The sequence below is a fragment of the Dreissena polymorpha genome, chromosome 2, assembly GCF_020536995.1.
Source record: "Dreissena polymorpha isolate Duluth1 chromosome 2, UMN_Dpol_1.0, whole genome shotgun sequence".
In the NCBI taxonomy this organism is placed as follows: domain Eukaryota; kingdom Metazoa; phylum Mollusca; class Bivalvia; order Myida; family Dreissenidae; genus Dreissena; species Dreissena polymorpha.
Genome location: NC_068356.1, coordinates 10266175 through 10275501, shown reverse-complemented (window position 1 = coordinate 10275501; position 9327 = coordinate 10266175). Strand labels below are relative to the sequence as shown.

Here is a 9327-nt window from a genome sequence, read left to right as displayed (position 1 = left end):
ATTTTTCACACATTCTTTTCTTTATAAGTTAATTTAGTAATGCCCTGCATTCTTCCAATACAGAAGTATTGATTGGTGCCTTTTAAATGGCAAATAATATTCCCGTTACGAGCTTACAACTGTAACTCCCTATTTATTGTTCCCAACTCAGCATTTTCATAAAAGAGCATGAAGGGTATCCAAGGTGGACAGGTTGGAATCTTTGAATGGCAGGGTGCTGCACCCTTCCATTCATGCCAAGCTGGAGCACTGGTTTTGATGGTGTTTCACTTGTAACACACCAAGAATTATGACTCATTATATTTATCAACATGGCTAAAATGAGGCCAAAATAATTGTTTAATGCCCTTTGTTTATTTCCAAAGATATGGATGGATCATCTTTGTCTCTGAATATATTATAAATACTCGTGTTGTTGATTTTGTCCTGTTTGCTTATTGCAGGAAAACTGTTAATGCATTATGCTGTGAAGACTCCTCTGTAATCAGACAGCTAGCAGTATTATCAAATATTACAATTTGACTTAACAATATAGCGCTTCAAATTATATAAGACTTTATTTTTGTTTAAGATTTTTTCCAGTTTTGCCCCTAGACACTTTGCATCAACCCTCTTGTCTGGTAAAAAATTTCCATTGATACCAACTGCTGGTAATACTACATTTTTATGCCCCCGGTAGGGTGGCATATAGCAGTTGAACTGTCCGTCAGTCTGTCTGTCCGTCCGGAAAAAAACCTTTAACATTGGTCATAATTTTTTAAATATTGAAGATAGCACCTTGATACATGTATTTTGCATGCATGTGTATCTCATGGAGCTGCACATTTTGAGTGGTAAAATTTCAAGGTGAACATCATCCTTCAAGGTCTAGGGTCGCAAAAACAAAGTCAAGGGAAGTAATAAGCTTTAAATGGACATAGTTATCTGACCTGCCCACGTATATATTTTGTTAAATAAATCAAAGTGGCACAGAAGGCGACATTGTGTTTCTGACAAACACATTGTGGTAAAAGGTCAAGGTCATCCTTTACGGTCTACGGTAAAAAATACAGATTTAATGGAAGTAATAAGCTTTAAAAAGGGAGAAAATTATTCAATATTGAACATAGCCACTTAATATATTTGGCATGCATGTGTATCTCATGGAGCTGCACATTTTGAGTGGTGAATCTACAGTCATGGTAGTGGCTTTTAATTATTTGCTACTAAAAATAGACATTTGTTACAGACAATTATTTTCAAGGGAAGAAATTTATATAATTATAAATCTCATATTATATATTTCCTTACCAAGAATTGAAGTTCTTTTCACAGTTATTGTACATTTTTATTATTTTGATTATTTATAACCCAAATGATTGTTTTGTCAAATATTTTTTTTAATGATAAAATTATAATTTCTTTGATGTTCATTACATACCTGTTGACTTATATTCATATATACATGATCAACTCTGGCTATGATCTATTTTAACACATCTTTCAATATTGAAGATAGCAACTTGATATTTGGCATGCATGTGTATCTCATGAAGCTGCACATTTTGAGTGGTGGAAGTTCAAGGTCATCCTTCAAGGTCAAGGTCATCCTTCAAGGTCAAAAAAATAAATAAATAATAATTTCAAAGCGGCATTCTCATGAAGCTGCACATTTTGAGCTGTGGAAGTTCAAGGTCAAGGTCATCCGTCAAGGTAATCCTTCAAGGTCAAGGTCATCCTTCAAGGTCAAGGTCATCCTTCAAGGTCAAAGGTAAAAATAAATATCAAAGCAGCGTTCTTTAGTGGTGGAAGTTCAAGGTCAATGTCATCCTTCAAGGTCAAGTTCATCTTCAAGGTCAAAGGTAAAAAAAATAATACTTTCTAAGCGGCGTTATCATGAAGCTGCACATATTGACTGGTGGAAGTTCAAGGTCACGATCATCCTTCAAGGTCAAGGTCATCCTTCAAGGTCAAAAATAAATAGATCAAAGCCGCGTTCTCATGAAACTGCACATTTTGAGTGGTGGAAGTTCAAGGTCAAGGTCATCCTTCATGGTCAAAGGTCAAAAATAAAAATTCAAAGCGGCGCAATAGGGGGCATTGTGTTTCTGACGAACACATCTCTTGTTTCATACAGTATTGTAAATTATGAACATAATGATTTCAAGACACTTACTGATCCCAGAAAGATAAACTAGGGATTGATCTGTCTGTATATAACGGTTCAGAGCCCTTCCAATCTTGCGTGACAAGATGTATTGATAATGTTAAATGGAAATTGCATATAAAAGTTAATACAGTTAAAGAAATACATTTTATACAATATCATTTTATGCCCCCGAACCAGCGGTTCTGGGGGCATATTAAAATTGCACCGTCCGTCCGTTAGTTAGTTAGTCCATCCGTCCGTTAGTTAGTCCGTCCGAATTATTTTCCGTAAAATAAGTAAAGCAATTCTCATCAGATCTTCACCAAACTTCATGAAAATGTGTAAGGCAATAACATCTAGGTCAAGTTATATAATGGGACAAATTGGCCCAGACACTCCTGAGTTATGGTCCTTGAATCATTATAAAATTGGGTTTTTAGCTCAACTATTATATAAGAAATATATATAGTGGAGCTGTCCTGCTCACCCTGGCGTAGGCGTTTCCGTGTGCGTAAGCGTTGGAATGTATAAGTTTGCGTACCACCTCAAATATTTCCTATTTCCCTTGACATATTGCTTTCATATTTTGCATTCTTCTTTACCAACATGACCCAAATCTATAAACAATAACAGACAACTGTAACAAGCATTTTGTAAGAATTGTGGCCCTTTTTATGCCCCTCAATCGAAAGATCGGGGGTATATTGTTTTTGGCCTGTCTGTCATTTATTGTGTGTGTCCCAAAACTTTAACCTTGGTTAAAGTTTTGCGATAACTTAAGGAAATATTGAAAATAGCAACTTGATATTTGGCATGCATGTGTATCTCATGGAGCTGTACATTTTGAGTGGTGAAAGGTCAAGGTCATCCTTCAAGGTCAAAGGTCAAAAAAATACATTCAAAGCGGCGCAATAGGGGGCATTGTGTTTCTGACAAACACATCTCTTGTTTTCACTTAGAATGTGCATATTATTGATAAATCTATGTTAAAGTTTGCGTACCATCTCAAATATTCTCTATGTACATTGTTATATTGCTTTTATATTTTGCATACTTCTTCACCAACATGATTGCAATCTATAAACAAGAGCTGACAACTGTAACAAGCATTTTGTAAGAATTATGTTCCCTTTTTATACCTAGAAAAATGCAAATTTGGTTCAGTTTTGTGTTTAGGCTTTCAGACTTAGAAAACTCGCTAACTATCATAAGGGGACTGTACAGGGCAAGTTGCATAACTCTTGTTGGCACTTTTAGGGAATTATGGCCCTTTTTTGTCTTAGTAACTTTGAATATTTTGTTAAATTTTGTGTTAAGATCGACTTCACTTATAAAGTATCAGAGCTGTTGCTTTCAAACTTCAATTACTTTCTTACTATCATGAGGGTACTGTACCTTGCAAGTTGAAATTGACCTTGACATTTGAATGACCTTGACTCTCATGGTCAAATTAAAAAAATTTGCTTATATTGCCATAACTTTTTTTATTTATAATCATACTTTGACAAAACAACACTTACCTGACACACCACAATGGACTCCACCCTACCCCATGCCCCACCCCAAACCCCCCCCCCAATTTTTTTTTAATTCTTATTTTTGAAAGTTCATCTAATAAATGCCCACACACCCCATGTTCCCCATGATGGCTTACGACCAAATGGACCCAGATACTCCTGCGTTTTTTCTCGTTTCCACCCAAGAACTCCAGCGATTGTCATTGTAAATCCACTATGCTTCATGAAAATGTGAAAGGCAATAACATCTAGGTCAAGTTTGATAATCAGTCCGATTTACCTAGACACTTCAGAGTTACGGCCCTTGAATCATCGAAAAATCTAAAATATCCTGTTTTAACATAATGTTTCCATCAAAGCATCTTCAAATTATCAGAGCATCTTCGGGGGCATGTCTCATCCTTCGGAGACAGCTCATGTTTGAAAATCCGTTTAGTTTTCAAGTCCTACTCTTCTTTAATCTTGAGATTTAATGATTGTTTAGCAATATTAAGTTTTAATCAAAATGTTGCTCAAGTGAGTTATTGCATGTACTCACTTAAGATATTACATATTTAACTTATGACAATTTTGTATATATATATTAGACTTCTTAGGTAAAATATTTATTTTCCCTTTGTATTAATTCATGTTTTATTTATTATTCATTTTTCAAGACATTTTTTTAATAATAATAATAATAATAGGAAACACTGTTTACAAAGGTTCACAATTTGCTGGAGATCTTTTAGGTTTTTGCCACGAATTGTTGAGAGACCTACAGGAGATGGATGTTTAGCAGCTGTATGTTCATCTAGGCTCCAACTACTTTCTCGGTAATGAATTGGTGTTTTACTGGTACATAAACATGAATATAAAAAATACATTTTCATGTCATTTCTATTAAATAAATATAATAAATATTTGCAAAAATAAAATATTATTTCTCATAGAGAACTTACAATGATTGTAAAAAACATTCTAATTTATTAAATAAGCAGTTCACACTATTTTATTATGCATATAAATAGGACTGTGTTTTTCATGATTTGCCGTTTGCAAAGCCAATTTATTTTAAATTGACATAGGCTATTAGCAATAAATGTTTTATTTCAGCATACTTTATACTTCATAATGATGTTTATTTGTTTATGTCTCTTTATTGGTCTGTTAGTGATTCTGAAAAAAAAGTAGAAATGTGTTAACCTCACATGCTTTAACAATTGAATTGAAACTAATCTGCCATCAACATAAAGTGTATATGTACAAGATCTAATCCCCAGTGAATCACACAATACCGTGGTTTTTACCCTTGAACATCTGTATGACAAATTTAAAGCTCTAGTTTCCCATATTGTTTTGTTGCGGATGAAACTGACAAAAATCTTCAGTTGTTGACCTTATATTTACTTATTTATTAGAATAATTGTTTTGAAAAATTTCCAGAGATGTAGCTGACTTGTGCGATTTGGTCTATCAGGTCAGTCCAGACACGTTGTCTTGTGCGAAGTGCTTCCTCGGTGTGCAGATTACAGACAAGGTTGTTGGATACCAGAATGACGTCTGACTGCCATGCAGAAATGGATTAAACGAGCCAACTCACTACTTCAGGACTACTGTCGTAGGTTGTTTTTTTGGTAGGTTTCTGGTATATCAGAAGGTAATTAACATCTTAAACATGTTTTTATGTATTTCAAATCATAAAAAAATGTGAGCTTCACCTTTGAATGTTTGTCACAACAATCAATGCAGTTGTCTATTATACATTCTTCCGTCAAGCGTTTATTATGCAAACATCTTTCGGGCATTCCTTGCCGAGGAGACCAATGTCTGCCGTCTAACTGAAACAGTTTTAACTTGATCATATTAAAACTTTATGATAAGGCTTTTTTGCATAATATCTTGGCAGAGTTTGACAACCAGACATATTGCTTCAAGCACTAATTAATCATGGCCCTTATAAAAATAAGGCCATTTTAATCTCTGCTCTCTAACTCAGTTTAGATTGGATAATCCTTGAACTTCGTGATAATTTAGGTGGATATTTTATCTCGGAAAAGTAGATAAACCCTCTTGTCAAAGTTAGCTTTTATGGCATAAACACAACTTGTTTAATCCTTGTAACATGACTTTTTTCATCATATGCTAAAAAGTTTCAAAGTGAATGCTACTTTTTCAAATTAACCATTTTGGGTTATTCCAAATTTCTATTTGTGACAACTTAAATTTGAGGTTTGTAATATTTGACATGCAGATTGACATCAAAAATTCACTTTAGATACATGGATTGTGTTGTTAATTATAATAACGATTTTTTAATATTACCAAAGTTATTAAAGTCAATACTAAATGTGCTGAATATATGATTTAAAAATTATATAGGGCATGAACTTTAAGTCCAATCTGTAGAACCGGACCTGCATTTTCAAGTGATACATATGTAATGCAACTAAAACTATGTTCTTTTTTTTCACTCCCTACACCTGAGCCTGAAGTGCTCAAAGTGAGCTATCGTGTTCAACCATGTCTGTCGTCACAGTGTGTTTTGTCAACTGATTAATGGTTGCTTCTCATTTTTGTTACCAAACATAGTGTAAAGCATTAAGCATAGCTTTTCTCTGCCTGTGTATCTGTGTGTCCATATTTTTTAATGTCCATAGGCTTTTGTTTTAATTTCCTCTTTAACTAATGGTAGATGTTTCCAAACTAATTCAGTATGCAATTTTCAAATACATTACAACAAATCTCCAACATGAGATGATGCATATCCAACAATACCAATATCTCTAGCGTGAAGGTCAAGGTCACACTTATGTGATCAACTGTAAAATGTAGGCATAATACAGCTTCAATTGACTGTCACCTAATTATTCATCAATCAATTTTAATTGGCACCTGCAACAGGCGTTCACAGTTCACCATGAGTAGTCCAGTGTATCCATCTCCCTTATGCACAAGTCAAGGTCAAGCCAAGAGGTCAAAAGTGATTTTGGCATAATACAGGTTATCCAGACTGTTACTCTTTATTAATCAACTAAATTATCAAAGATATGTTCCAGATTTGCAGACAGTGTGTTGTGTATTTATATTTTATCTTTCTTCATAAAAAAAGATCATCTGGAAAGTATCTTGTGCTTGCCTTAAAGGCTGATGGCATGCGAAGGAATCGGGCTTTGAGTCGATAATTGTTGCAAAAGAGATCTTGTGGCCAGTTATGGTTTTGTGACTTTCGCTGAAACTGCCCTGATTTAACGCTGACAATTCACATGAAATTGACATGAGGGTTTATAAATTATCCATGGTCCTGACCCCTTTATTATCTGAAATCCCTTTTTGTGCATATTATATAACATAATGAGAACACCCTTTCATTGGGCGACCTAAATTTGTATTTTAATCAGTTTCTTGTCTTGACCATTATCATCAAAACTTGTTAGTTTCCTATAGGTGAAACAGGAGAGCGACTTATGGTATGCGCTCTGTGTTTCTGGCAGTCTGACACACTTTTCTGGATCATGCGATAAATTTAAAATTTCTTCATATTTTTTCATGAAACTTGAAACATGGACAGATGGCAATATGTATATTATGCACGTCATTTCATTTTGTTCCTACGTCAAGAATTCTGGTTGCTTTGGCACAAATAGACTAGAAATATTGCTAAAAATTGTGGATCCTGCGATCCTGCTAAAATAGCTACCAGTAGAGGACTTTTATTGCTTGGCAATAGTCTTGTTTAATATGTTTGTTGTTTTGATGTTCCATTAAAAAGAGATTAATAGTGAGATACTAAATATTTTAAACATTGGCCTCAAATCTGCAACTTAAAGGAATAAATTATGTATGGGCCCAAATTTGGCAGAATTATGGCCCTTGCTCATTTTTGTTAAGCTAGTCAGCTGAAATCATTATCTAGCAGTCACAATGGTTGAGCGGTTGAGGAGGCATGCATTGCGTCATACTACCTGCTCAGACTATATCATTGTAATGCCTTATCCAAATAACACAAATGTTCACCATGTGCAAATGTCTTGTTGCCTGTATTACTCTATTAGCTCAAAAGTAAAAAGCATTTGAACTTGCACACTTTGGTATTTAAGTTTAATTTTGTTTGGACATTTAAATTGTTTTGAAACTAAAGATTGTTGTGGGGGCATTAAACTTCTCTTTAAAATGTTTAATTGTGATTAATTTTTTCAGTTTGGTGGACAAAACATGCTGATCAAAAAGAATGTGTACCACAGGGGCCGGTGTTTTCATTTGAGTGATTGACAAAAAGAAGAGATGAGAAATGTTATCATCATATTGTACACTCGACATTTAAAGTGTACAGCTCAATCATGTATTGAACTGGTGTTGTAGAATATAATTGGAGATACATGTGAACATTCTAACATTATATATAAGATGATATTTCAAAAGGAATAAGTTATAAAAAGTATAAAAAGGTAAAAAAAAACAGTAGACCATGTGTTTCAGAGGTTTAAACTAAGTGCAGTGAAAGTGACTAGTTAACTGTTGATCAAAAGCTACACTGAAAACTGTTAAACCTTGGACAACAGTTGTGGAACTTTATAAATGACTGTATATAACAGGGCAGGGCAGTTTTCCTTATATAGCTATAGTGACACCTTTTGAACACTAGTGAAGTCAAATTTTTTTTTTACAATCTTCATGCATTTTGGGCGAATATTTGTTCTAATGACTGCTCAGTCCAGTTTTTAAATTGTTATGTCTATTCAAAAAACATATCCACCAGAGCGCTAGGCAATTTTCTTTATATGGCTATAATGAAACCTTGTAAATTCTGTAGAAGTCACATTTTTAGCCCAATCTTCATAAATTTTGGTCGGAATATTTATTCTAATGATAGCTCAGTTGTCAAGTTTGTAACTGGTTCCGGTTTGTCGACTAACATGGCTGCCAGTGGACACAGCAGTTTTTCTTACATTGCTAGAGTAGAACATTTTTAACACACAATTGACCCTTTTTATGTGCATTCTTCATGAAAGATGATTAGAGCATTTGGCCCAATGTAATCTGAGCTGACTTTGAAACTGGATCACATAAGGTCAAAAAATGGGTCAAAATGTCAAATTAAAAAAAGCTTGTAAACACTGAAAGTCGCATTTGAAATTTTGTTCCTTTTTTTAAAGTTTGTCAAAACATTTGCTGTAATGTAATGCAAGTCAAGTTTAAAAATGATTATTTGCCTACAAATTACATATTTTTATGTCCCCCACCACGTATAGTGGGGGACATATTGTTTTTGCCCTGTCTGTTGGTTGGTTGGTTTGTGTGTTTGTTTGCTCCAACTTTAAAATGTGCCATAACTTTTGCAATATTGAAGATAGCAACTTGATATTTAAATTGCATGTGTATCTCATTTTGAGTGGTGAAAGGTCAAGGTCATCCATCAAGGTCAAAGGTCAACAACAAAAAATCAAAGCGGCACATAAGGGTTTCTGACAAACACATTTTGAGTGGTGAAAGGTCAAGTTCATCATAAAGGTCAAAGGTAAAAAAATAATAATTAAAAAATCAAAGTGGCACAGAAGGGGACATAGTGTTTCTGACAAACACATTTCTTGTTCATCAAGTACATTTATTATTCTTAATTCCACCCTCTCAGAATAGTTCCTTCTGGTCACAGTTGAGCACCTTAGGGCTCTTGTTCTATAGTTTGACTGTGAATTGTGAGCA

The 9327-nt window shown here is 34.1% G+C and overlaps 1 long non-coding RNA gene across 1 annotated transcript; it reads left to right on the top strand.

The window, feature by feature from the left end:
* The first annotated feature begins 4383 nt into the window (after positions 1 to 4383).
* On the top strand, positions 4384 to 9005 carry LOC127865868 (uncharacterized). The gene is made up of 3 exons (XR_008042804.1): positions 4384 to 4460; positions 5105 to 5245; positions 7825 to 9005. It is a non-coding gene; the product is annotated as an uncharacterized LOC127865868 (long non-coding RNA).
* The last annotated feature ends 322 nt before the right edge of the window (positions 9006 to 9327 follow it).